General features: G+C 42.7%; 1 pseudogene; it reads left to right on the top strand.

Annotated features, from left to right (window-relative positions):
• The first annotated feature begins 1,108 nt into the window (after nt 1–1,108).
• LOC129782590 (ankyrin repeat domain-containing protein 26-like) lies at nt 1,109–23,708 on the top strand (annotated as a pseudogene).

Here is a 23,708-nt window from a genome sequence, read left to right on the forward strand (position 1 = left end):
TTCTTGATGGTTTGTTTACTGTTTATCTGGGTAAATACCTTTCTTGTTTTCTCTTATGTCTAAAAGTTCTGGAAAGCAGCATCACTCCTGTATGTACCTGAATTACTTGTGCAAGTAGGAAACTAATAGAAGACACTATTTACACCGTTTCTTAACCTATCTGTTATTTTCCATTTCATAGACATTTTGTCATCACTTTTTAGGCTTTCTAGCAATGAAACACCTAGCTACCTATGGCAAGGTTGACCAGGAAGAAAATTGTTTGACAGTGTTTGTGTTTCCATTGCTTTTTTTTTTTTTTTTTTAAATTAGTTATTCCCTTATTGAACTTACTTCAAGTATGCCTTTCTTTTCCACCTCACATACTAAAACTTTATGATCGAATATCAGCAATGAATCAACTCTCTGTAAGAGTTAGAGTAACTGGAGGAGAAAAAGCAACCATAAACACTGTATTAAAAAAGATCTTGAAAAGAGTTTACTGAATTTCCTAAAGAATGTGCAGTGCCTGGAAGCCTTTTTGTTCTTGGCTGTGCTGCCCAATAAATGTAGGGTGAATGTGTTCAAGTGGAAAAAAGTTATACATACAATAAAGAGGAAATATACAGGACTATTGCATTCCGGGGGTGATTGAGTTTTATAGCTAACTTTCAGTAATACAAAAGGATAAGTGTTCAGAAGACATTTGAGAAGGAAAATACCCTTTCTAGCCTTGTTTTTACCAGATCTGTAGCACAATTAATTCAACCTTAAAGGCAGTATTATAAAGGCATGCACATACAAGAAGGCGCTGTCATTTTAAAAGCTTTGGTTGCTGGTTTAAGGGGGGAAAAAACCGTAACTGTATATTTGGGATGTTCATTTAGGTTTTAAGGATATGTTGCACTTCCGTTGTGTACGTACATTGTACATGTGCATGGGTTCACAGAGTAGCTTATTGCCTGAAACTTCATCTTTGAAGTCATGCTTTAGTACTCGAAATGTTAAAATGCAGTTTATTGCTGCAGGTTTTTTGTAGATTCATTTCCCAATTGGCTCTTTACTCATTTTCCCTGTCATTCAGGAATCCAGCACTGATAGAGAACAGGATCTGTTGTACAAGAATCAGTTACTACAAGATAAGATTGCTATGCTAAGGCTAGAACTCACTCAAGTAAGACTTAGGCACCAGGAGGAACAAGGAAAATATTTAAAGGAAAATGAGACCTTGAAAGAAAAAAATGAAGCTCTCAGAAAGGAACTTAAACTGAACAAGGAAGCATTAAGACAAATGTTTTTTCAGTTCAACGCGGAGCTGGACTTACTAAAGACAGAATCTGCAGTGCTGACTTCCAAACTTGAGCAGACAAACAAAAGCAAGGACAGACTAGAGACAGAAATTGAATCATTTCGTTCCTCCCTGAACACTGCAGTTCAAGAACTTGAACTTCATTTGTCATCAAAAAGCAATGCTGAACGAAGATTTCCCAGAGAACGTGATGAATGCCTTTGCTTGCAAGTCGAGCTCCATCGTGACCTCTCTGACGTGCAAGAAACCAACAAGAGCTTGTCTCTGCAGCTGTGTAAAGCTAAAAGCAAAGCTAATAGGCTAGAAAATGAGCTTCACCAGTTGAAGCAAATGCTCAGAGAAAAAGCTTTGCTTTTAGAAATGACAAAAAAGGATTAAGTCAAGGCCAGTGTCGGGCAAAGGAATGTGATCATGCTCGACAACTTGAGAAAGATCCAGTAAGCAAACTTGTAATAAAACAGGAGTCCTTGCAGGAGCGATTGGCCCAGCTCCAGAGTGAAAACCTTTTTACTCCATCAGCAATGGGAAGAGATGCAGAACAAGAGGATCATGAAAGAAAAAATAGTGGATTATGGGCAGGACCGTTTTAATGACATTTTCAACAAACTTAGAGCTGATACAGAAAAGCAAGTTTATCTAATAGAAGAGCGAAACAAGGATTTAGATGCCAAGTGTACTGATTTAAGGGAACAAGTCTTTAAATATGAGACTGACGTAGTAGAAAGACAGGTAAAGTATATGCGTAGAAAGAACAATTTAAAGTTTGTCCATTCTTGAAATTAGTTTGTTCCTACAATGTATCCGGTGCAAGTTACATGCATGGGACCAAAGAATACTGATTTGTTCTGGTTTGTTATGTTTCCCTCGGAATTGCGGAAAGTTTTGGCAACGGGGATATTAGTCCTCAGATCTAAGCAGAGAACAGAAAAAAGGTATCCAAGTCTAAGCTTTGATCAAGAAAGGTGATTCTTCTCTAGAACTTTTTTCCATCTATTTTCCTTAGTCCATGTTATGCCCTATAGAATAGTCTTAAGTATTTGATGGTTTTGATCTAAGTATTGCACTGATGACATGAATGAGAGTGGTATAAAAGGAGGAACCATCCAATACACGAGGGCTGAGAAATGAAGATACAGAGAAGTGAAGTGGTTGGCGATAGATTTATATGAAGCTTCTATAGAGGGGAAAAAATAGGTTCTCTGTAAGCTGCTATCAAGATTGAAGAGTATTAGTAATGTCCAGCTGTTGATTTCTGTATGTGTTTTGAGGGTTCTGAGGGGCCTGCCTGTTCCTCAAAGTTCATGTCAGATGGTGAGCTTAAGCTTTCTCTTTTATGATGTGTAGCCACGCTCCAGCAGTACTGTCAATCATTGTAAACTGTGACTTGCTTTGTATTCTTACTGCCAAAATAATGGGTTCCTTTTGAAGATCATGTGAGAGAGTGTGTGTGTGTATATGTATATAGCTATATATATATATATGAGCTATCCAGATTTTTGTAAACCTAATCTATCAGTACTTCTAAAACGAGCTGAGTAAGAAGACAAGAGGATGTGATTCAACATACCCTTAAAGTGTATCTCAAAGGAGCTTTCAGATATTTGTATTCGTTTAATTGTATTTGTATAGTGAAGAAACAGAAGAAAGAACAATCTAACACAAAGTCCTGCCTTCAGTCACCAGAGTAATATTTGCAGTCAAACTGTGGCTCTTAGATCACAACAGATTTCTTTGGGTTTTGTTAGGAAAAAAATACCCGATTGCAGTGTGTTCCTGTGTATTGTTCAAGGAAGAACAATACCTGAGCCTTTTTTATGTGTTAGGAAACAGAAATCCTCGTGAACAGCTGCTGATAGTCAAAGGTGCTCAGCCTGAGAAAGATGACGAGAGGTCATCATCTGTGCAGATGCCTGCTGGTGGCAGGCAAAATTTCATACTTTTGGGTTCAATCTAGACAGGTCTAATTGTATAACAAAATAAGTTAAAGGCGTATTTCATGTTCTTAGAACTTTCTTCATGCTCATTTAACTGTTTCGTTAGGGCATGTTTGGACAACTGCAGCAGGAGCTTGCTGATGCACTTAAAAAGCAATCTATGCCAGAAGCTTCGCTTGAAGTTACTACACGCTACCACAGTGACCTGGAGAGAGACAAGCTGCGCTTGCAAAAGGATTTGGAAAAAAAAGTTGAAAACTAAGGTACTTAATGTCTGTAACTATATGAATAAATCTGAGTGTAGCTGTTGAAAGTAGGAGCGAATGTTGTCCTTTTGCACCACCTTTTGCAGTGTTCTTACGAAAACTGAAGTATAGAGGGAACCAGAGGAGCTTTGCAGGAAAGCTGTAGGGTGATTCTGTGTGTGTGTGCATGTCATCTTATCCCCCAAAGTTGTAACCTCATCCTGTCGCTTCTGGAGTATTCCTTCTTCCCACCAGCTCCAGCTGCTGTTCTTGGTTATGGTTCCTAAGGTGTGTTTTACACTCCACATCAACCTTGGCCATAGGTCTTGGATGGGTGGAGGAGAGTTAGGCCTGTTTCTGTGTAAGTTACTGCATTCTCCTGCGCTCTTGTCTTTTCCGGCCACCTTACTTTTTCTTCTGCCACGGTTGCTTTCACAGATGCAGAAGCAGAACACGCTGGCTCTGACATCCAAGGACTTGCACAGCACGTGGGAGGAGCACTTGAAGTCAAGATCCCACCTTGAAGAGCGCGTTGCTCAGCTGGACGAGGAGAAGGCTGAACTGTTGCAACAGGTGAGCCCAGAAAATTCTCCGGGCACCGAGCCAATACCCAGGAGAACCATGCACCTTCTGGTCAGGTTCTTACATATCATTGTTTTCTGTTATCCCTGCCATTCAGGCTGCGAGTACCTTATCGTTTGGGGGTCATGGAGGAAGCCAATAAAAGCTAGATGGGTATCTTTGTGCAAGTTCTGTAGTGGCTCTGTTGGGAAGAGTTCCCAGTGTGGTTTGGTATCAGCTGAGCACATCGAGCAAGGCCACAGTTCCCAGTTCTTCCTTGGATTTTGTGTCGTCGTCTTCTGAAACCTTGGTTTCTGGGCAGGTTTAAAATGCTTGATGTTTCCAGTGCATGTATGGAGGAGCTGCTGTATGTTTTCAGCGTAGCGGGAGCTTAAAAGCCTTGCAGGAAAACATACTGAAGGAATGCTGGGTAAATGAACGAGTGCTTGGGAAACAAGCAGCGCCTGCCAGTTGCCAAGGGACAGCCTTCCCCTTTTCTCCTTTTCTGTAGAGGGAAGATGGAAGTACAAAGTCAAAACAGCTGCCGGCTCTCCTCTGGTGTGGCAGAGAAAACACCAAGAGCAAGAGGAGGAAAACCAGCATGTGGCTAAGTAAATGCCCACACAGAAGAGGTGGAGGTAATGGCCGAGGGGAATAAAATGTTGAAGAACTCCAAAAGATCAGATTCCTCCACAAGCCCCTGCCTGCTGGTTGGTGGAAGATCCCATGAAAGCTTTGGATGGATCGATGTTCTCCCATGAAGTGCATACCTACATAATCTGCAGGAGCGGGCTGGAAACTAGGACCATGCGCGGCAATCAGTTAGCTGAGGGGAATGTGCTCGAGCTTGTCTAGACAACAATTAACATGATGGGGCATGTTTGCAGAGCACAGGGGAGTGGGAGACGGATGGTGCCAAGGATGGCGCCAAGGAAAGGTAACACCTTGCTGTTAATTGCTGGTAGTTAACCACCAATCAGGGATTGCCTAGTATGCAAGGCTTAGCTTCAAGAACCAATCTGTTTAAAATGCGCAGCTTCTGAAAGTGTATAAAAACGCGTGCTTCTGTACAATAAATTGACATTTGCTTGCAGCAAGCTGCATCCCGTCTCTTCATTCGCTGCAAATTGGTGACCCCAACGTGATGTGTTTAAGGATCTAACGTGAAGGGCTCTCAAATCGCCTATCTGAGCGACATGCAGCGAATCCCACAGAACTTTGAATGATCTGCTGAAAGGAAGCAGGAGCCGGCCTGAAATCCCTCCGGAGTTGAGAGGTGAGCTGTGGGAAATCCGTAACGGGGAATCAGGCTTCGTCCCCAGAAAGAGACGTATATGGACTCATAGAGGGTCTTCTAGTCAGATCAGAGAGTCCGTGCCTCAATCTCCTCAAATGGTGACCCCTACGGTGGTGTTCCGAAGCCTTGGAAGAATAAGGACGGAAAAAAGACAGCTCGTGGAAGAGGGCTGCGTTCCGGAGGAGACGGCTTGGCTGAACGATCGTCTTGCTGTCTGGACCAGGCGGACAACCTAAACCCCGAGGATAACACCTGTATTCATCGAGACAGGTGAGCAGCCAAGAAACTTTAGAGACTTGGAAAGAATGAAAGTGTGTACATACAGCAGCCAATTGTATGATGCTGCCGCGGAGGGGAACTCCATGTCGGGAATGCATTTAACATCTTGGTGGCAAATTCTGACTACTCTTTGCCAAGTGTGGACGAATCTACTAACGGTGCTAAACCAGAGGAAGCTGTAAATTCCACTGACAGCGCAACTCTTCTCAAGACACGGTCAGCGATGGCGATTCTGTCCACACCTCCTCTGCCCCCAAAGCTTCTGTCACTGGTTGCAGCGACCCTCACAACACAGGAGCAAGCACGGGAACAGGACAACTCGGACAATGATTTTATTGACACTGATAAACCTTTTGATCCAGGTCCTATAGATCTGGAAAAGGAGCTAGACCTTTCCCCCACCCCCTTGTCTCTCCTGATGCATTGATTGTATTTTTGGGGAGGATGAAAGGGAGTCTGAGGGATTGGTGGCAGGAATGCAAGTGGGAAACACTTCAGTGATGGGTTTTGGGAGTCGCTAGGGCATGTTCAGTATTTTGTCAGACAAATCAACCTGCAGAGTGGCAGCCTGTGCAATACGAGGCTGTTAAAGGGTTAAGCAAAGCAGTGTGGGAAGGGAGGATTCATAATACATTTGCTATGTCCCTTCTTGAAGTGATGGCAGAGCCTTATACACTCACACTGCATGATTGGAAGTCATTGCTTTGTATGGTACTAACTGATACAGTATATGATGTGGTTATCTGATTTTTGTGAGCTATGTGTAGTGGCCTTGACTGAAAACCTTAATCCGGGAATTGCTGTTAACTATGAGCAGTTAGCTGGAGCAATTAACTGTGCCGATTCTGTGACTCAGGCAAGGTATCCCAGGGACAACTGTTTGCAAATGAATGAGATGGCTATTAAAGCAGTCAGGCTGCGGGGAGTCTTGCCACAGTCTTGCAGGGTCCTAGAGAGTCACTAACTTTAATACTAACTTGATTGATTGGCTTCAGAATATTTTGCAACAAGTCGAACATCAGGAAGCTCAAGGGTTGCTTTTAAAACAACGAGCTGTGATAATGTCAATGAAAATTCTAAATGGGCAACTTTCACAATCGCAACCCCAACACGTGTCAAATGATTGTAACGCAGAACTCACAGCAGACTGTAATTCTCAGGCTGAGTTCTGGAATGCAGCATAACAGACTTTTGCTTCTCTAATCTTTTCTGTAAGAATAGTACACGCTCTTAACTTGGTTAGTAAATTAGGCTGCTAGCTTGCTAAACAAAGTAATACTACAAATACTGTTCTTTTTTTTCTGGCTTATTAACAGATGTTGATTCTGTCCATCATATGTTGCTACAGAACCGAGTTGCTATTGATTTTTATTATTAGCACAGGGACACAAGTGTGAAGACTTTGATAGGATGTGTTACGTGAATCTGAGTGACCACTGTGAATTAATTTACAAAAGTATACAAAACTCAAAAGCCTTAAAACAAAGATCTGCAACAGAGCCAGGGGCGGGATGCCTTTGGTCTCTTCTCACGGCTGGGAAACTTTGGGCCATGACTCAAAAGTATTACAGGATTTATTATAATTACCTTTAACCACCTTATTGATGTTTGCCTTATGTCTCCCATACCTTTTTTTTTTTTTTCCTGTATTCAGTGTTTAGTTGATTGTAACATAAATCAGGTCATGGTCACCCAGCTACACACAACCTTTGCCTTGTCGCAATTAACAATCAAAAAAGAGGAGGATAGAGAATGTCTGAAGAGAGATATAGGAGAGGAAGCTGGAGAATATTTGACCTAACAAGAGATGAGAGAACAGCTAGGTATTGTGAAGGAGACTAGGAAAGATAAACATGGTTATCTAGTGAAAAATAGGTGTCTGCACGCTTGTAGAGATATATAGCTACGTAACTACATGAATGATTCCTGCCCTGAGCCTGGTGGAGCATACAGCTGCGGTTTGTGTCAGGGCTCAGAGATGTAAATAGGGGCTTCTCTGTTATGGTAAAAGTGTTTCTCTTTGCATAAAAAAGAGAGGGAATGAAGGGAATGACCCCAGAGGTATGTTCAGAGAAGGCATGGGATGTTTCGAACCTTTTGACTGGTGCAGTTCTTGTTTGGTGTGCCCTTCCACCTATGTATAATGTTAATCCAAAAGAAGCTGATATTGTTTACACTTTGTCGATAACTGTCTCTCTGTAGATGCTAATGGAGTAGGAGGCTATGATGGGAACGTGTCGCAGTGGTTCTTCTCTTATCCAGAGTAACAGCAGGGAAAGCATTCAAGAGTTAAATCACCTTGTTTGGTAGGCAGTTAAGAATGTGAGCCAAAATTGCCACTGCTTTTTGTTGTTGGTTCAAGGACATGGCTGTGAGGATTTTGATGGTATGTGCTGCATGGATTTTAGGCGCCCCATTGCAGCAACATCTTATCAAAATCTGAGAAAATTTCAGCCTTTTTGGCATCCATTCACTCAATTGGCAGTATTGTTTGTTTACTATTACCTTCGTTGCTGTCATGTTTGCAAGGGCCCTGCAGAACATGGTGTTATAAATTGAGACCACAATAGATCATAATCGAATTAAAATTTTTATTAATTATAGCAAGTAGAATATGAGCAAAAACAGCGCTGGACGACAGGGGAGTCTGCGCTCCGCCAACTGCCGTCCTGAGCAGTTCAAACAGTCCCTTTTTATACCTTTTTTTTTACTTTCGTGTTCATGAAGTAGTGGAGGTGTTGACCCTTCATTCATATGCACAAGCGGCATCCTGGACACCTGGCGGTTATCTTATCTTTCACAAGCGGCATCCTGGACACCTGGCGGTTATCTTATCTTTTGTTGCCTAATCTTTACATTGGGCTTAACATCAATCTTAATAAACAATACCCTAGTCCATAGTTTCTTACAATGGCAAACCTGGTACTAGCTGTTCAAAAACAAAAAGGGGAAATTGTAAAACTGTACGGAACAAAGACAGTGGGTTATTTTGACATTGATAATATGTCTTAGTTGGTTTTTTATTTGTTCTATTACTTGTGCCTTGTTTTTGCTCGGTTTCAGGGGTTCTTTTGTGCAACAGGAAGGGGGAGATGCAGGAGCGGGCTGCAAACTAGGACCATGCGCGGCAATCAGTTAGCTGAGGGGAATGTGCTCGAGCTTGTCTAGACAACTATTAACATGATGGGGCATGTTTGCAGAGCACAGGGGAGTGGGAGACGGATGGCGCCAAGGATGGCGCCAAGGAAAGGCAACACCTTGCTGTTAATTGCTGGTAGTTAACCACCAATCAGGGGTTGCCTAGTATGCAAGGCTTAGCTTCAAGAACCAATCTGTTTAAAACGCGCAGCTTCTGAAAGTGTATAAAAACGCGTGCTTCTGTACCATAAATTGACATTTGCTTGCAGCAAGCTGCGTCCCGTCGCTTCATTCGCCGCAGTAATCCCTACTATGAGCAGAGGCACTGCCAAAAGTGTTCTCCAGCATCTTTTCCACCTGTTATGTCTAGAAGAGGATGGCCTTTGCTTCAGCGAGGGCATCTGTTTCTGTAGTTACATATTGGTCTGTTTGATGTGAAACCTGAAGTGATGTATGGAATATCCTCAGGAATTCCGTCCCATGGCATTCTGTGGGACGTGGCTAACAGATAGAGACGTCCGGCAGCTTCTCTGTGGAGAGCGCTAGATGCACAGACTGTACGTAGGTATTTTTCCTGTGCTCTGTTTGTGTGATACATCTTTCTTTTCTCTTTTGAAAGTGCGAGAGTGAAAGAAAGGAAGTGAAGAAGCTGGTAGAGTTGAAACGCCCAGTTGAACTACGTCTGGCCCAAGAAAAGAAGATAAACCTCCGCTGCAGAAAGACTGTAAGAGGTACGGCTTTTTAGCGTAGTGAAGAGGTATCCCTGCACAGAAGTCATGTTTTATTAAACTTTAGTGTAAAAATAGGTGTACCTAACTGTGAGCAGATGCCAGCCTCGTGTTAGTTCTTGCAAGGTACTTCTGTACACCAGCCCCTAGTTTTCAATAGCTGCCAAAACAACTGCAGGTGCAGGTTGCCCTGCAGTTCTCCTGGGAAAAAGGGAGTCTTTCATTCCTCTTTTCAGGTGAAATCTGGACTCTCCAAGCGTATGTGGCACAGGAATACTGGTTTTTCCTGGTAATTCCTGGTGTGTCAAGTACGTTAAAGATAAAGCAAGCTGTGTCTGTGCTGTTTACATGAGAGTATGTGAAAAAGTCCAGTTTTGTTCCTTTGCTTCATTGTTTTCATGACTAGTTTGCTGTGCAGGTTGAAGAGGCTGCTGAGCAGAGCTACGAAGAAACTAAGGGTGTATGAGGAGAGAGGGGGACTGTCTCGGCTTAATTTGCAGGGAGAAGTGAAGAACAGGTATTCTGAAATGGTCAATGAAGTTGGCAGATTAAGAACAAAGGTGAGCTTTGCTTTGTTTGGGTTATTGTGGTGTTTTTTCTTGTGAAACCTTTGTTCTTTCTTTATACTTCTTTTCATATTGTTGACTTTCTTTTCTTGACTGTATTTTGGAATTGATTTGACTTTTTTTTGATGTTCCTTCTACTGTTACAGTAGTAGGCGACTGTAATACTGATGTAGCTCTTAGGGGTAAAGATGGAAGTGTTACGTACACAGCAGTATCTGCGAGGGCACATCAGGGGTAGGCTGTCCTGCAGAGGAAGGGCAAAGCAAGAGCCACAGCAAGGCTGGCAGGGTCTGTGACCACACAGGCCAGGGATCAGCCCCACAGGCCCTCACCAAGAAGAGCAGAAGAGTTCTGGGGACAGTTCTGGGGACAGTAAGCAGAGTGCTCCAAGAGTGCAGATCACCAGGCCGGTCCAAGGGATGGGCAGGTCTGCAGTCCTACTGGGACGTCACGTCCATGGGTGAGGGTCAGGGCTGAGAGCAGTGAAGGCCCAGCCCAGGCCTGGCTGCAGCTTGCGGCCGTGGCAGCATCGTCGGGCTCCGACGGATGCACTCCCTCTCGGAAGAGAGGGGAGTAACGCCACCATCACTCGGAACAGCTCTGTGCAGTTGGCCTTGCCCAAGGTCACCCCCTGAAGCCTGTCTCAGGCACGAGTTGAGCAGGAGGCAGTTGGGGGTTTGCTTTTTGGAATGGTGTCTTTGCTTCCCAGGGCACAATGCAGTGTGAGGTGATGTGGAAAAAACCCTGTAACTTGTTGCTTACTAGTAGCTGACTCAGTCCGTCTTTCCTGGTCTTGGAGACCCACAAATGCTTTTGAGGTTGCTCTGGCTGTTCGGTAGCATGTAACCTTTTAGCTGCTTCTCCGCTCATTACTGAGATAGCTGTGTTTCAAAGTTATGCTCCTTTTTAGAAGATATTATTGTAGAACGAGTCAACTGCCTTGACAGTGGCTCATTTTTAGTTCACAGGTTAGCAGCATATTTGTGTTCCTGTTGGAAGAGTTATTTTGAATGACAGGGAATGGAATTACGTTTGGGCAATTTTAAATAAGTGTAACGTTTCTACGTATCTTAGAGACTTTCAAGTGTTGACTCTGGTGGTTTCCCCCACTTTTTTAAAAATAAAAGATGATGGGATATCATGTTTTATGGTTAATAAGTATAGGCAATGGATGTTTCTGGAGGGGGAAAGAAGGGGATAGAGCTGTAGTTGACCATTGGGACCTATGGGAAGTCTGATATTTCCTGGAAATCTTTTGAAAACAAACTGTAGCTTTGACCTAAAGAGACTGTCTTCTGCCACCACTGCTGCAAAAGCGGTGTTCTGAACTACTACTTCCAGATCTTTTAGCGTAATGGAAGAAAAGGGTATCCGTTTCTTGCCTTGTCAGTTCTGTGACAAAGCTTTGACCGTGTGACAGCATGTGACAATTCCTCTGAAGCGTGACGCATGGTTCTTTTTCTGATGAAACCAGAATGTGGCTGTGATGTAACTGGGTATGGGTGTGTTTGATTTCCTATGATCGTATGAACATCTCGCAGAAGAATAGCCCTAGTGCTTTTCAGCCTAGCCTTGCGGGTGTAATGCCGCTGGTTTGGTACCTCTTGGTCTGTGACCCACTGCAGAACTGAGGAAGGATGGGAACCTGAGGAATGCTGTCAGAAATTATGTGAAAGCTGTTCTTGTTTTAAAAGAAGAGCCTGGTTTCACTTTTGTTTTAACACTGAATCGGCAGATGATAAATAGTCTTGATGGCCAACTCCTTTACCAATTTTCACAGATTTGACTAATTTTAGATCCCTCTGAGTTCCCTGTTTTTTTCCCCTTTCCTGTCTACAGGTTGATGAACTTTCCCAGCAGCTGGAGATAGAGTCTAAAAAGGCATGCAGCTAGAAGCACAAAATCATGATTTGCGAGAGGAGTTGTCCACCATGCGTGGGAAACATAAAAAACTGGATAAGAGCAAAAGCCAGCTGAAAGAAGAGGTGGCTAATCTCAAACACCATATGGAAACTTAACATGGTGGATCGCAGCCAAATAGAACTATACAAAAGAGAGGTGGAAGAACGAGCTGCACGAGAAATAAGACAAAAACTTCAAGAACTCAATCTGATTTTGCAGGTAAGTTAATTTCTTATGTGTGTCTGTTACATACTTTTGTTTTGGTTGTCATTTTTAGGGGCGGGGGGTGGTGCCTGATTCCATGTATTACACTGTACTTCTGTTTTTCCTGAAGGGCAGTGGGAGAAGGGAATATGGTTGGGCAAGATGCTTTCATCTGTGTGCAGTGTGCCTGCAGGCCCTGAATCAAAAACTTGCCAAGGTAGATTTTCATTTTGCAGTTCTTGGAGGGGTATCACTGTGCACTGGTCCTGTTCTCATTGTTTATCCTTGAATGGGTATTGCAACTTAGCGTTGTCACAGCCAGGCATACACATCTTCCTTAGTCATTGCACAAGGGGCAACGCTCAGAAAAGAAGCCACCAAAGCTGCAGGGTGGGGGTTGGGGGTGCGGCATCTCCATAATTTCTTTGAGGAATGCTATGCCCTGTCCTACAGAGATAGTGTTCTTCCATCAGTAGCTTTGACGAGTAATAGTGCTAAGATGGGGGTTCTTTCTGAATGAAAAGAATTATTTAGTGTGGTAGTTCCAGGGTTCTGCCCTGGTCGCTGATGGTAGTGAGGAGGCACAGTTGCCTCGCTGAATAGAGTTGGGCCCTTGAAATTGGGTACGTGCAATTGACTGGCGAGGAGAGTTCTCTTTTTCTTTGCGGTGGTTGAAAGTGTGTATCTACTTCAGATGCAGGCAGCCTCCCAGGACAGATTAGAACAAATCAGAGCCAGTCGTCATGCTTTGCTGACAAACCAGCTAGAACAGAGAATTGGAGACCTCGAACGTGAATTGGACAGGATAAAAAATACCCAACGAGACAGTATTTTTCAAAAAGAATCTGTACAGGCAGAAGTGGAAAAGTACAAAGACCTGTATCTGGAGGAAGTTAAAAATGGAAGGTGCCTAGGAAATAAACTGGAAGGGTAAGTCCATGCATTTTTGGGGTGATAATAAGTTACTACTTTTTCCTCAAGCAGTTTTCTTCGTTAAATACCTTTTCTACATCTGGTCAGCATTATGCATAAGATAGCATATTTGTGATGAAAGTACCTTAAGGCTCCCCCCTGTTCATTGGAACTATCTTCATTTCTCTTCAGTGTTCCAGCAGTAACACCACCGATCATGGGCATTAATAGGATATTTTTGAAGTTGAGTTTGTTTTAACAGGCAGCCTTTTTGCCAGTCTCTAATCTCCTCTTCTTATTCTAAGTATGGCAGAAAAGATAATTTCATGTCCTTTAATGCTTGAATAAGGATAGGCCCTTCAGAGAGCGGCATTTGGTGCTGTGAAGCAGCAACAAAAATCTTTTGGCTTCCATTTTAGCCGCATGTCATAGGTTTCAGCTTTCTTTGGGAAAGGAAGGGTAGCCCAGAGTTCTTATGCAGGTGATGTACCTTTCAGGAAGAGCTGTGTAAACACACGGTGTGCACAGACTGCTTTGAGGCCTTAATGCTGAGAAGTCCAAAGTATTGGTTAACTCTTGCTGCTTCTTGCAGGTAGTGTGGCTACCTAGAAATAGGCTCTTCAAAAAACCTCAGATCAAATTATGGAGATTTTTTTTTGGCCTCTCTTAATCCCTTCCACTTTCAGAAGTCAAACAATAGTCAAAGACCTGGAGGGTAACTTTGCGGAAGTGTTATTACCAAAGATAATTCTTTGTATGCTTCTGAATGTTTCAGAGCTAATGAGAGACTAGCAGAAGCCAACGCTAAGCTCCTTCAGGAGTGCCATAGAAGCAAACCTTTAATTGCAAGCAGCGCTGTCAGTGGTCCAGTTCTGTATTCAACTGAACTGGGACATATTAGCAACAATCCGACACTGAATAGAAGTCTAAATCTAGGAGGAAGCTTCCTAACACCGACCGTGAATACGTTACCATCAAGAAACAGAGTTGAAGCCTATGTGGCTAAGGTAAGCGTTTTTAAATACTGTTCTCAACTAGTGTTGAAGAGTATCTGTAAGCAAGGTTGTGCTTTTCAGTCTAAAGATAGAATCCATTTATAGTTCCAAACCATATGCTCTAATATGCTAAACCAAATTGCTCATCAAACCAGTATACAACTAGGTGGTAGAAATGAAGACTTCTGGTCATTAGGGTTATAAAATTTCCAGAAGCGCTCAAAGACCAAAAAATACTGAGTTCTAAATGAACTGCGTAACAGGGGTTTTTTTGCAAGTTCTCTTTTGCAAGAGAAACTGTGATGAAGAATACTGTGGCATAGGAAGCTGCCAAAGAAGCTCTTCAGTAAAATTTAATGCGGATGCCCCATCCCTGGCAGTGCTCAAGGCCAGGCTGGGTGGGGCTTGGAGCAACCCGGTCTAGTGGAAGGTGTCCCTGCCCATGGCAGGGGGGTTGGAACTGGATGATCTTTAAGGTCCCTTCCAACCCAAGCCATTCTGTGGATGACCTTTTTTAAAACAGCTAACTTTATGATGAGTGCAAAATCCCATCTGACATCTTTGTTTGAGACACCTTTTCCTCCTTCACTGATGTTCATGCTAGCAGTTTCTTCACTGGAACTTGTTTTAGTACAATAGCAACAAAGGGATGCTTAAAAAATAGGATGGTATGAACAGGACACATAACTTCTCACTTGAGTGCAGGACGTGTGCTATGCCTAGGAGGCATTTGATTTTGTGGGTCCTGCTATGTGGTGTTATATGTAACTGCTCCTCAGGAAGTCTACAGAGCTTTCTAATTTGGTAAAAAGCTGCAACCTCTGCAATACCTCTGGTCAAAATATGCCCTGTAATTAGCAGTCAGCATGATAGCACATCCCTCACAGAATGGTAAACGTGATATCATGAGACTTGGAAACAGATGTCAGTAGTTGTAATCAGTTTCCCACCTAGCATAGGACTGAGGCATGGGCAAGCTTGCCTGTTCAGTCAGTGTCTGTCCCTCACACATTCTGTTGTTGAATGAATGTGAGAAGCATTTGGTCACTTTTAAGCCTTACCCTGGTTCAGTGGTCCCACCTACATTGGAAAGAATCCATTTAAAATGACGTGTCTACATACTGCACCTGGTTTAAGAAAAAGAAAAAACCAAACCAAACACAAACCAAAAATAGACAAAGCAGTGTGTAGGTAATGCGTAGCAGCGGCAGTTAAGAGATGAACTTTTCTGTATCGTTGTGAATATGGTTTTTGTGTCAGAGGGGTGGACATAACACTACCTAAAGAACATGGGAGGCAATTAGTACTGTACCACCTGCAGGGATTATTCTGCATGCAAGCAGCAGAAAGGAGGCGAAATTCAGGGATCCACTGCAAAACTGAAGTAAGGAGAAAGCCAGGACAAGGGAACAAGAGGGACAGGGGGCAAGGGAAAATGAGAGAGAGAGAGATGGGAGTGAGATGTTACAAGAAGAAAAAGGCAAAGGAGGAAACCATCCCACTTCTAGGAAAAAAGCTGTCCTAGTTTAAAAGAAAAGGGTTTAACAGTTGTGGTTTCTTTTTTTGAAGAAGAAACAGGAAAGAAAGAATAACCTCCCTGTTACTAAATCCAGCTGCACATCTTTTTATGATATTTCTTCCTGTAATCACCAGTTAGGGAACAACTGAGACTAATTGTAGTGGCACTGCTTGTAGCCTCAAGTCACCTGACGTTCAGTGTATTCAGGGAAGTCTTAACACCTGATCTTCTCTGGAGTCCTTCAGAAGAAAGGAACTGAGCTCTCAGAGGTGCAGTAGTTGCTAGAGGACGTGCATCTAAGTGAGTATTTCACTTAGAACTGCGGGCTTAATTGTTCTCAGTCGGGTGCAGTATGTCACGTGCATAGCATGCATCTGAGAAAAGAGGATTGAATTGGAACATAAGACTTTGAAGTCAGGAAGTAACAAAAGGGGAAAACCTGCATGTATCCCTCTGCATACAATAATGGGTGGCAAATCTCAATCGGTTTCCAAATTCAAAATTACCGGGTGCACGGTCTGTGCTGTCATTTCCACAGGGGTCCCGTGCCATTCAGGAGGCAAGTTGGAGCATGAGGGAAGAAATCAGAGATTATAGTGTTAGTCTATTTTGAAATGCTTTGCTGGTTGTGCTGCCTAGTATTCTGTCTGTTCACCAGACTGTTTCAAAACAGAAGAATTTCTCTGACTCTAAGCCTTTTCTTCACTTCACTGTTTACTTCAGTTATGCCTCAGCTTTGTTTTCCCACTAACCTGGTTCCCTTCTACAGAATTTGCCTTGCCTTTAAATTCAGGATGCGCAGTGCTGCCCTGGCTGGAGATGACAAATGTTTCTGCCACTGAAGCTCTAAATGACAGGGAGTTAAGAAGCTGAAATTGCAGTGTGCCTCAGGCAGTCCTTTGGGGCTTCTTTTTTTTAGTCAAAGCTCTCTGCAGATTTGGTGTTCCTTGTAGTAGCTTTCTCAAGGTGAGAAAGGCTATTGGAAGTAGAGAACGTGCCAGCCATTCTGAAGAGGAAGATGTTTGTGTAAATTTCCTTTTCGCAGAAGCTTTGAAATAGCTTCAGGGGCAAAGAGGTGAAAATAGTTCACACTGCTATTATTCAAAATGATGGTATTCATTCATTGGTCCTGCAGCTGTTGGAAAAAACACTGGTAAATGATGCTGACAAGAGGAAGGAGTGCTCCACTAGCAAGTGGACACAGTTTCTCCTTTAGACTTAACTTTAAAGGCTTGAAAGATTGCACCGTTTTCCTAAACATGAGGCATGACTATCAGTGATTACACATTGAGCCGTACATGTTGAAGATGGTCATGTCGCAAGTTCAGCAAAAAACGAGCATGTTATTCTTAAAAAAGCATAAAGAAATGTGTTCCATTACAGTATAGCCCCTTCCCCTTTATCAAATATATACGCTACAGGAATTAATAACCTTGAAGTGCAAAAGGATCTTTAAAAATACAAAAAAGTTCATATTGGCACAAGCTTATTAACCAGTAGAATCAGAATCCCAATCCCATGCAAACCTCTTCAGGTTTTTTTGGTGGTTTTTATTTTTATTAGAGCTTCAGTAATGTGGAATAAATTACCAAGTACTTGTCAAATTCTGTGCATGTCATTAGACAGTGACCGTAGCAACTAGCAATTCAGTATTTCAGACCTGCTCCCTTAGTCCTAAGGCAAGGAATGTCTCCTGCAAGTGCTGCAAGGAGGTTTTGGGACTGGAGTCCTGTTGTTAGGTTTAACAAATGTCAAGCTTAAATCCTAACAGCTGTGCCAAAGGCTGGTGAAAATGAACATGGGTGTCTTGACAGACAAGAACAGTGAACTCTGCAACCAGGGTGAATCAGTGGATAAATGAAACCAGTTTAATGTGGGAAGGGAAATGTCTGCTTCCTACTTCATCTTTCAATTTCTGTTCCGTTTCTCATTTGGCTTTCTGCACTCTCGTAGCAGTCTTTGTTGTTAGCTTTTTTACTTGCTTCGTTTATGTGTAGGTTCTTGTTTCTCACTGAAGACCTGTGAACTTAAGGCCGTTCTTCTTTCTTCTTCAGCTCCTTCATCAAAAATCTGCCCGTCTCTCTTCTCTGCAGCCAGATACATGGCAAGGTTTGCAGCCAGCATTGTTTAATGTTGGGTGGTATTTTATACTGGAAATGTTGTCTGTTTATGCTGTTAGGTTCTGATTAAAACTTACTGATGTATTCACATTTTCCTAACACTGCGCATATTTTGAACTTTAGTTTGTCCAAGTGAAAGAATGACTGCTGCAGGGGACTTCTCCGCTTTATGTATTTGTAATGCAATGGCTTCTGTGGTAGTTAACCATCTGTGAGATGATAGTCTATGGATTTAATCTGTTATAATGAAACTTTGAGCTCTAGGAGTAGGCTGGTTTACCCTCCTTGCCACTTCTGATATACAAAAAGTTCTTGGTGGTCGCAGCAGTTGTGTCTAGGAACTCAACTTCAGAACAGTACTGGTACTCCAGACTCGGAGCATCATTTCACGGAGTCTTACAGGATCCAGCTTACTCTGTGCTAAAGCAGCCTGTGTGGATAAGTAGTAAGTCAACACCACTTTCTGAAAAAGAACTGTTGAGAAGGTGCCTGCTGCAAATGAACACCTGGTGTGTTACCGCCTGAAGAGATGTGCAGTGAGGTGAGAAGTACCTGCTCAGGAGGTTTGGGACACTCAGCTGTGATGCCTTTCCCAGGGGTTTGGGGGGAAGGAGAAAAGTGGAGGCAAGTTAAGGTCCTCGGAGGTGTATTTTGCCTGGCTCTTCATTCATTCCCTTTTCAGAAATCAGTGTGTTGGCTTTATTTCCACCTATTTCTCTTCCCTCAGACATGGATGAGAATCACAAAGACATTGATGGAATGAATAAGAGGAAAACAAGACCTTTTTCTTCTCTTGATTGATTCGTACATGTTGCGGAGAGTCCTGTGGACCTTCTAGTCATTGTGAAGACTCAGGAAACCAGGGAAAGTGGTTTCTTCTAACACCACTAACTACTGCTACTTTGCTTGGGCTTGTTCCTGGGTTTGGGCCGTATTTTGGTCTAGGCATTAGTTTTCCTGCTTTTCTCTGTTACCTGTGTTTCGTCTCAGGTGTTAGGGGGTCCTTTCTCCCCAGGATTTTGCTTCTCCTTGTACCTGCTGGAAAACAATTAGAGATTTGGGGGGTCCTTTTCCATTGTTCATGCAGCTCTGTTGGCACAGAGTATTTCAATGAAGTATCACAGAGGGGTGCTTCTCCTGCAGGATCCGGTGAATTTGGTCCCAGCTTTCCCTGTGTTCCTGGAGAGAGAGCACCCTTCCCTCCGCTTCGCTGGTTTACAGCCCCGCTCCTTTGACCCTTGCAGTTACTGCCTGTTACTGCTCCTCTTGTGAGGGTAAGCAGAGTGGTTTCCTTCCTGAGGCTCTTGCTCTCTCTGTCCTGTTGAGTACCCTGTGCAGTGTTTCCGTTCTTCTTGTTGTTGTTATGCTGCTAGGTGGGTCTGCTCATTTCATAAAATAAATGCTCCTTCCCCCAGGAATTCAGTACTAAAATCAAGAGAGTCACAGAAGGAGTGAGGGTGGAAAGGGGCCTCTAGCGATGATCTAGTCCGACCTCACCCCTGCTCAAAGCAGGGTCAGCCGTAGCAGGTTTCTCACTGTTCTGTCAGCCAGGTGTTACACATCTCCCAGGGATGGACACTCCACAACCTTTTCTGGGCAACTTGTTCCAGTGGCTGTCCATGCTTACAATTTTTTAAAAAATAATAATTATAAAAATCCTTATGTTAAAATTTCCTCTATCTGGATTTGTGCCTATTCCTCTTGTTCTTTTGCTTGGCACCGCTGAGAAGAGTCTGGCTCCATCTTCTGTACTCCCCCCACCAGGTATTTATACACATAGATAAGGTCCCCCTGAGCTTTCCTGTTCTCCAGTAAAGAAACAGTTGCAGCTCTCAGCCTCTCCATATAGCTCACAAGGTCCAAGCCCTGCAGCATCTTCATGGCCATCGTAGCCCTGGAAGCTGTATGATATGTGTTTTGAAATTCACTCCTGCGTGTCACAAATTTGATGGAAAAAATGTAGGAGTAGCAAGTACCATCAAATGTAAACAACAGCATATAGCGCTTGGACTGTGACTCTTAAATTAAGAGATGTGATTCCTTCTTGTGAAGGCTTCTGAAGGCAGAATCATAAGTGAGAATAACTTAATTGGTAACAATACCCACTTTCTAGGGGAGAAGAGGCATAAGTGCTCCTTTGTAGTGATCCAGGCTGATTCCAGCTACATAATAAACCCCATAGCACTCGCTGTGTAGAAGCTGTAGCTGTGGTTATCTTTTCTTAGTACACAGTTTGCAAGAAAAAAATTGTGTGTGCTTTTATATTTTTATAAATGTGTGTCATGGTATTTGCAATAACAATAAAGAAGTTTTGGCATCATCTGTAGGAGCTCTTTCAATTTCCCATCTTAAGGTGGAGAAAAGAAGAATATTGGCACACGCTTTTTTCTATACAAATGGTGTATGTCAATCCTGCAGCAGCTGCTGGTGCAGCTCTTCTCTCTGTGAAGTTGCAGAAGCCACCCTCAGCTGGCTGATTTGTCCCTGTGGGTAGCATTTGTACATATCTCGGCATGTAGCTGACATTCTGTTCATGTGTTTGATGATAAACTTCAGCCATACCTTCACTGCAATAACTGCGTTAGGCTTTCTTGCTTTCTTCCTGTGTATTTTGTTAAATGCCCAGTAATAATCCAGCTGGTGAGTTACAAGTTTTGTTAACGTTGCTGAGCAATGAGGCAGCTACAGTCCGACTGACCAAAAGTTTCTCTTCAGTAAAAATCAAACCCCAAACCAAGATGTCTCTCTTTGGAATTATATTTTTAGTTTTTATCTCATTATGTGTGGATTTTAAGAATGTTTTAGAAGTTTAATATTAGAAAAATGTAACTGTTAAAATATTAACTGTATTTTCTGTATAATTCTAGGTGCGGCAGGAACTAGATGAAAAAATCACTAAAGAACTTAAACAAGGTAATGTGTCACTATGTTAGGGGCGTTTTTAAGGAAAAAGAAGAGTGTTCCTACTCTTGAACGTAATGGCTTGAAAGCTGTCAAGTTCCTGTGCTAAGCACAGGGAGGTTTTTCTGCTAGCTTTCCAGTTTAGACTTGAATGTGAAAACTTCCTGCTTACCAAAAGATTGTGTAGAATGTTATGCAGTTGCCTGAAAAAAACAAGTGCAGAGAAAACTAACCCACTTCCTCTACACGGGTGCACTTGGCTTAAGCTGAAGTCGCGTTTTTCTAGAGTGAATCCTTGAGCACAAACATCAAACATAAAAGAAGCCCTGAGAGAAGATGTTTATAGACTTCAGCCATCACTGCTTCTTCCATGTGCATCAGTTGCATTCCGCGCTAAATCATACCGTGCACATTCTCTGCTGTTGGGTCTGGATTTTTGCTGTTTCTTATTCATTGCTTGTATTTGTAGCTTACATGTTGCAGTCTTTTTTGAATAAGCAAGAAGAATATAATCAGTGATGAAAGATACCCTTTCTTTGGGAAAAAATCATTTAGTAGCACTTAGGCAAACATAAGATGAGTTGAATGCTTTTAACACATAGCATGAAACATGCTCTATAATATGAGGCCAGGTGTCGAAAGAGGAATTCCACCTATTTCATGGTAGTTGTTCCTCCAGAGTCACTGCTTTGCTTTGCAGTGACTGGTGCTATTTCAAAGCAGGTAGCCCCTGCGAGAATTTCCTTCTGTTCCTGCATGCTTTTGGTAATACAGAGAGTGTTCAGCTGTAGCTTCACAGCTTTTTCCATGTGTCTGAATGGACACAAAGCCGTTGCATTTCATCCGTGTGCATTTTGAACCTGATTGTGCATCTGCTAGGTGTCATAGAGTGCGTTTGGTTTCAGGACCTTGTCTGAAAAATGTGGCTGGAGAAGAACAGTAAAGGTGGGCTTGCTTTCATTGAGTATGTGTTTTTGTGGAGGAAAGAGGGTTTTGCCAGAGTGAGTTACAAAGACGCCCCTCAAAGAAAGTGCCAGGCTAGGAGACTTGTCCTGGCCTGACTGCATTGCAAAGGTGTTTGCATTTTCAGCGGCAGATTCTTTTAAAGTTTGTCACAGAGAAGGCAGAAGCTGGTTTTTAGGAGTAGAGTTCCAATAAATCACTGCTTTGAACATTCAAGGAAAACCGATACTTGAGGTTCAAGAGGTCTGCAGGGGGGCTCAGTTTAGCACTGGTGTAAGCAGGAGTCATTTGTGGGTTCCCTGATGATGTTCAATGTGTAGCCTATAGAATTTCTTTCACTGGCTTTAGAAATACTGTTGACTGGTAGGAAAATGTGGAAAAAGATTGTTTCTTCCTTTGTGCCTAGCCCTTTGATTGTTATGTCCCCTTGGAAGTTTTTAAATCTCTTTCTGGATTATAGTCTCTCCAGTTATCCATAATGTTTTTATAGTGACTGATTTGGCCCTGTCTAGTGTAAAAGCAACACCGGAATGTTGTTTCTCTTCTCCCTAGCCACTGCTGAATTTGAAGCTGAATCTGCTGGAGCTTCTCCCATGGTATCTTCTGATGGATCTTCAAAAAGTATCCACGTTGACCAGGATCCCCTTGGCAGGGCAGTACAGGAGTACCGTGATATTTTAACCAAAAATTACCTGATTTGAACAAAATGCTGGGAAAAAAGCTCCGGAAATCATTTTGTTTACATAGTGCATCTATAGTTTCTCATCCCACAGTTCAGATGTGAAAATGTGTTTATTTCAGTCTGAATGTAAATTCTAAGTCTATTAAATGGATGTCAAGCACGTTGCACTTGCCTGTTGGTTTATTGGTGTGTAGTTGTTTTACTTTGCACACACCATAAGAAGCACACCTATTTTTTTCTGACTAGCAGAATGACTCATCTTGATTCTTGAGCATGACAGAATTGTCAGAATGTTTCTTATTAAGGTAGATGCATTATTTTTTCTCCACTGATGTTCTGTGTTTTAACAAAAGCATTCCCTTTGTTCTGCTTAATCCTTTCACCCTATGTGTTTTTAATGTTTCCAGTGTTACTTTAATGCTTAGGACATTGTTTGATGTGATTTGAGCCTGCTGCTTCAGTCCAGATGCCGTGACTGCTTCTGCCGATAAAGTGAAATCTTTACCAGTGGTCATGCTGGAGGACGGGGCACTTTACGTTGCTGTCACCTTATGCGCCTTAGGTTTAACATTACTGTGAGTGTGTAGCAGTGCCAAGAGAGTTATGTGGTGGGTTTGGTATGTTTGTTTTGGATCACAGAACCACGGAACGGGTGAGGTTGGAAGGGACCTCTGGAGGTCATCTGTTCTAGCTCCCCTGCTCAGGGAAGACCACCCAGAGCTGGTTGCCCAGGACCATGCTGGCTTTTGAGTATCTCCCAGGATGGAGCCTCCATGGGCAGCCTGTGCCAGTGCCCAGTCACCCTGATCGGAAAGAGGCATTTCCTGACGTTCAGCCCCAACCCTCTGTGTTTCAGTTTGTGCCCATGGCCCCTCACGGTATTCGTCTTGGGGTTTGTATTAAAGGTCGCTGCAGCTGTAGACATTCCCAGTTACTACATCGGCAGCTGTGCTGTACCTGAAACACTTCATGTGCGGGAAAAATGAATGTTAAAATATTAACTTCCAGTCTCCTCAGTACTTTCCAAAACTTGTATGATAGGACAGCCAATCTTTTTGTTGCTGCTAGCAGCTGATGATGTGGTGGCTGTAGCCGAGATGGTAGCCAGTGTTCTGGGACATTTGTGTCAATAAAAGAAGCAGGTTTACTTATTTCAGGGAGTTACCTGTTACTGAAGATCTGCGTTGTTATTTCCTGTCCACAGAAGTCAGTAGTGATCAGAAGATGATAGAACAAAGTCCCAGTTCTGGAAAAGGAAGAATGGTTGTTCCGAGATCAGTTAAGACTGGAAAAATTTGGGGGTTTTACCCACTAATTCAAGGACTTGAGTTAACAGGCAGTGAGGAAAGCAATGAATGTTGCTGTGACGCTGTTCCTTTTTCTATGAATACATATTTGTGAAGTTAATATACTGTATTTAATTCCAGATATTCTGTTTCAGCTTGAAATTTAATAAACTTTGTCATCTAGTATA

Source organism: Falco peregrinus, chromosome 16 (assembly GCF_023634155.1).
Source record: "Falco peregrinus isolate bFalPer1 chromosome 16, bFalPer1.pri, whole genome shotgun sequence".
Classification (NCBI taxonomy): domain Eukaryota; kingdom Metazoa; phylum Chordata; class Aves; order Falconiformes; family Falconidae; genus Falco; species Falco peregrinus.